Consider the following 6000-nt stretch of genomic DNA (forward strand, 5'->3'; position numbering starts at 1 on the left):
AAAGACTCTTGAAAACCATTTGGAACAAAAGTTAAAGCACATTTGAACAAAGTTGAAAATTAGCCTTATTTCAGTGAGAGCTGCAGAAAGAAGCAATAGAATTTCACTGAAAGCTGATGATAAAATTGACTTAAGATTTCAACGCAAATACTATATATAACTAGTTTAGCATGCTGAGTTCTGCTTGGCAAGCCATGAAAGACTCTTGAAAACCATTTGGAACAAAAGTTACAGCACATTTGAACAAAGTTGAAAATTAGCCTTATTTCAGTGAGAGCTGCAGAAAGAAGCAATAAAATTTCACTGAAAGCTGATGATAAAATTGACTTAATATTTCAATGCAAATACTATATATAACTAGTTTAGCATGCTGAGTTCTGCTTGGCAAGCCATGAAAGACTCTTGAAAACCATTTGGAACAAAAGTTACAGCACATTTGAACAAAGTTGAAAATTAGCCTTATTTCAGTGAGAGCTGCAGAAAGAAGCAATAAAATTTCACTGAAAGCTGAAAAAAAGTTTGAGCAAAATTTTTCTTTTTGGTGGAAGATTATATTTTGAGAGGAAGATTTCTTTTATCACAGGAAGATTTTTTTTATCGACATTGGTTTTTTTTGGAGGAAGAATTTTTTTTCGGTTGACAGTGGGAATTCTTTTTTTGAAGGCAAATGAAAACTGCTTCTGAAATCTGCTTTATATTTCAATGCAAATAATTGAAAGTACAACTTGTTTGGCATCCTGAGTTCAGCTTGGCAAGCTGTGAAACACTCTTGAAAACCATTTGGAAAAAAAGTTTGGGCAAAATTTTCCTTTTTGGTGGAAGATTATATTTTGAGAGGAACATTTTTTTTAACATAGGAAGAATTTTTTTACGATTTTTTTTTTTCTGAAGGAAGAATTTTTTTGAGGTGACTGTTGTGGGGAACTTTTTTTTTTCAATGGCATATGAAAACTGCTATTGAAACGTTCTTATTGCAATGTTTGGCATCCTGAGTTCAGCTTGGCAAGCTGTGAAACACTCTTGAAAACCATTTGGAAAAATAGTTTGGGCAAAATTTTCCTTTTTGGTGGAAGATTATATTTTGAGAGGAACATTTTTTTTAACATAGGAAGAATTTTTTTTACGAATTTTTTTTTTTCTGAAGGAAGAATTTTTTTGAGGTGACTGTTGTGGGGAACTTTTTTTTTTCAATGGCATATGAAAACTGCTATCGAAACGTTCTTCTTATTGCAATGTTTGGCATCCTGAGTTCAGCTTGGCAAGCTGTGAAACACTCTTGAAAACCATTTGGAAAAAAAGTTTGGGCAAAATTTTCCTTTTTGGTGGAAGATTATATTTTGAGAGGAACATTTTTTTTAACATAGGAAGAATTTTTTTACGATTTTTTTTTTCTGAAGGAAGAATTTTTTTGAGGTGACTGTTGTGGTGAACTTTTTTTTTTTTCAATGGCATATGAAAACTGCTACCGAAATGTTCTTCTTATTGCAATGTTTGGCATCCTGAGTTCAGCTTGGCAAGCTGTGAAACACTCTTGAAAACTATTTGGAAAAAAAGTTTGGGCAAAATTTTCCTTTTTGGTGGAAGATTATATTTTGAGAGGAACATTTTTTTTAACATAGGAAGAATTTTTTTACGATTTTTTTTTTCTGAAGGAAGAATTTTTTTGAGGTGACTGTTGTGGTGAACTTTTTTTTTTTTCAATGGCATATGAACACTGCTACCGAAATGGTCTTCTTATTGCAATGTTTGGCATCCTGAGTTCAGCTTGGCAAGCTGTGAAACACTCTTGAAAACCATTTGGAAAAAAAGTTTGGGCAAAATTTTCCTTTTTGGTGGAAGATTATATTTTGAGATGAAGATTTTTTTTAACATAGGAAGAATTTTTTTACGAATTTTTTTTTTCTGAAGGAAGAATTTTTTTGAGTTGACTGTTGTGGGGAACTTTTTTTTTCAATGGCATATGAAAACTGCTACCGAAATGTTCTTCTTATTGCAATGTTTGGAATCCTGAGTTCAGCTTGGCAAGCTGTGAAATACTCTTGAAAACCATTTGGAAAAAAAGTTTGAGCAAAATTTTTCTTTTTGGTGGAAGACTATATTTTGAGACGAAGATTTTTTTTAACATAGGAAGAATTTTTTTTACGATTTTTTTTTTTCTGAAGGAAGAATTTTTTTGAGGTGACTGTTGTGGGGAACTTTTTTTTTTCATTGGCATATGAAAACTGCTATCGAAACGTTCTTCTTATTGCAATGTTTGGCATCCTGAGTTCAGCTTGGCAAGCTGTGAAACACTCTTGAAAACCATTTGGAAAAAAAGTTTGGGCAAAATTTTCCTTTTTGGTGGAAGATTATATTTTGAGAGGAACATTTTTTTTAACATAGGAAGAATTTTTTTACGATTTTTTTTTTCTGAAGGAAGAATTTTTTTGAGGTGACTGTTGTGGTGAACTTTTTTTTTTTTCAATGGCATATGAAAACTGCTACCGAAATGTTCTTCTTATTGCAATGTTTGGCATCCTGAGTTCAGCTTGGCAAGCTGTGAAACACTCTTGAAAACCATTTGGAAAAAAAGTTTGGGCAAAATTTTCCTTTTTGGTGGAAGATTATATTTTGAGATGAAGATTTTTTTTAACATAGGAAGAATTTTTTTACGAATTTTTTTTTTCTGAAGGAAGAATTTTTTTGAGTTGACTGTTGTGGGGAACTTTTTTTTTTCAATGGCATATGAAAACTGCTACCGAAACGTTCTTCTTATTGCAATGTTTGGAATCCTGAGTTCAGCTTGGCAAGCTGTGAAATACTTTTGAAAACCATTTGGAAAAAAAGTTTGAGCAAAATTTTTCTTTTTGGTGGAAGACTATATTTTGAGACGAAGATTTTTTTTAACATAGGAAGAATTTTTTTTACGAATTTTTTTTTTTCTGAAGGAAGAATTTTTTTGAGGTGACTGTTGTGGGGAACTTTTTTTTTTCATTGGCATATGAAAACTGCTATCGAAACGTTCTTCTTATTGCAATGTTTGGCATCCTGAGTTCAGCTTGGCAAGCTGTGAAACACTCTTGAAAACCATTTGGAAAAAAAGTTTGGGCAAAATTTTCCTTTTTGGTGGAAGATTATATTTTGAGAGGAACATTTTTTTTAACATAGGAAGAATTTTTTTACGATTTTTTTTTTCTGAAGGAAGAATTTTTTTGAGGTGACTTTTGTGGTGAACTTTTTTTTTTTTAATGGCTTATGAAAACTGCTACCGAAATGTTCTTCTTATTGCAATGTTTGGCATCCTGAGTTCAGCTTGGCAAGCTGTGAAACACTCTTGAAAACCATTTGGAAAAAAAGTTTGGGCAAAATTTTCCTTTTTGGTGGAAGATTATATTTTGAGAGGAACATTTTTTTTAACATAGGAAGAATTTTTTTACGATTTTTTTTTTTCTGAAGGAAGAATTTTTTTGAGGTGACTGTTGTGGGAAACTTTTTTTTTTCAATGGCATATGAAAACTGCTATCGAAACGTTCTTCTTATTGCAATGTTTGGCATCCTGAGTTCAGCTTGGCAAGCTGTGAAACACTCTTGAAAACCATTTGGAACAAAAGTTACAGCACATTTGAACAAAGTTGAAAATTAGCCTTATTTCAGTGAGAGCTGCAGAAAGAAGCAATAAAATTTCACTGAAAGCTGATGATAAAATTGACTTAATATTTCAATGCAAATACTATATATAACTAGTTTAGCATGCTGAGTTCTGCTTGGCAAGCCATGAAAGACTCTTGAAAACCATTTGGAACAAAAGTTACAGCACATTTGAACAAAGTTGAAAATTAGCCTTATTTCAGTGAGAGCTGCAGAAAGAAGCAATAAAATTTCACTGAGAGCTGATGATAAAATTGACTTAATATTTCAATGCAAATACTATATATAACTAGTTTAGCATGCTGAGTTCTGTTTGGCAAGCCATGAAAGACTCTTGAAAACCATTTGGAACAAAAGTTACAGCACATTTGAACAAAGTTGAAAATTAGCCTTATTTCAGTGAGAGCTGCAGAAAGAAGCAATAAAATTTCACTGAAAGCTGATGATAAAATTGACTTAAGATTTCAATGCAAATACTATATATAACTAGTTTAGCATGCTGAGTTCTGCTTGGCAAGCCATGAAAGACTCTTGAAAACCATTTGGAACAAAAGTTACAGCACATTTGAACAAAGTTGAAAATTAGCCTTATTTCAGTGAGAGCTGCAGAAAGAAGCAATAAAATTTCACTTAAAGCTGATGATAAAATTTACTTAAGATTTCAATGCAAATACTATATATAACTAGTTTAGCATGCTGAGTTCTGCTTGGCAAGCCATGAAAGACTCTTGAAAACCATTTGGAACAAAAGTTACAGCACATTTGAACAAAGTTGAAAATTAGCCTTATTTCAGTGAGAGCTGCAGAAAGAAGCAATAAAATTTCACTGAAAGCTGATGATAAAATTGACTTAATATTTCAATGCAAATACTATATATAACTAGTTTAGCATGCTGAGTTCTGCTTGGCAAGCCATGAAACACTCTTGAAAACCATTTGGAAAAAAAGTTTGGGCAAAATTTTCCTTTTTGGTGGAAGATTATATTTTGAGAGGAAAATTTTTTTTAACATAGGAAGAATTTTTTTACGATTTTTTTTTTTCTGAAGGAAGAATTTTTTTGAGGTGACTGTTGTGGGGAACTTTTTTTTTCAATGGCATATGAAAACTGCTATCGAAACGTTCTTCTTATTGCAATGTTTGGCATCCTGAGTTCAGCTTGGCAAGCTGTGAAACACTCTTGAAAACCATTTGGAAAAAAAGTTTGGGCAAAATTTTCCTTTTTGGTGGAAGATTATATTTTGAGAGGAACATTTTTTTTAACATAGGAAGAATTTTTTTTACGAATTTTTTTTTTTCTGAAGGAAGAATTTTTTTGAGGTGACTGTTGTGGGGAACTTTTTTTTTTCATTGGCATATGAAAACTGCTATCGAAACGTTCTTCTTATTGCAATGTTTGGCATCCTGAGTTCAGCTTGGCAAGCTGTGAAACACTCTTGAAAACCATTTGGAAAAAAAGTTTGGGCAAAATTTTCCTTTTTGGTGGAAGATTATATTTTGAGAGGAACATTTTTTTTAACATAGGAAGAATTTTTTTACGATTTTTTTTTTCTGAAGGAAGAATTTTTTTGAGGTGACTTTTGTGGTGAACTTTTTTTTTTTTAATGGCTTATGAAAACTGCTACCGAAATGTTCTTCTTATTGCAATGTTTGGCATCCTGAGTTCAGCTTGGCAAGCTGTGAAACACTCTTGAAAACCATTTGGAAAAAAAGTTTGGGCAAAATTTTCCTTTTTGGTGGAAGATTATATTTTGAGAGGAACATTTTTTTTAACATAGGAAGAATTTTTTTACGATTTTTTTTTTCTGAAGGAAGAATTTTTTTGAGGTGACTGTTGTGGGGAACTTTTTTTTTTCAATGGCATATGAAAACTGCTATCGAAACGTTCTTCTTATTGCAATGTTTGGCATCCTGAGTTCAGCTTGGCAAGCTGTGAAACACTCTTGAAAACCATTTGGAACAAAAGTTACAGCACATTTGAACAAAGTTGAAAATTAGCCTTATTTCAGTGAGAGCTGCAGAAAGAAGCAATAAAATTTCACTGAAAGCTGATGATAAAATTGACTTAATATTTCAATGCAAATACTATATATAACTAGTTTAGCATGCTGAGTTCTGCTTGGCAAGCCATGAAAGACTCTTGAAAACCATTTGGAACAAAAGTTACAGCACATTTGAACAAAGTTGAAAATTAGCCTTATTTCAGTGAGAGCTGCAGAAAGAAGCAATAAAATTTCACTGAGAGCTGATGATAAAATTGACTTAAGATTTCAATGCAAATACTATATATAACTAGTTTAGCATGCTGAGTTCTGCTTGGCAAGCTATGAAAGACTCTTGAAAACCATTTGGAACAAAAGTTACAGCACATTTGA

This window comes from Ammodytes marinus (genome assembly GCF_949987685.1).
Source record: "Ammodytes marinus genome assembly, chromosome: 4".
Lineage (NCBI taxonomy): Eukaryota > Metazoa > Chordata > Actinopteri > Uranoscopiformes > Ammodytidae > Ammodytes > Ammodytes marinus.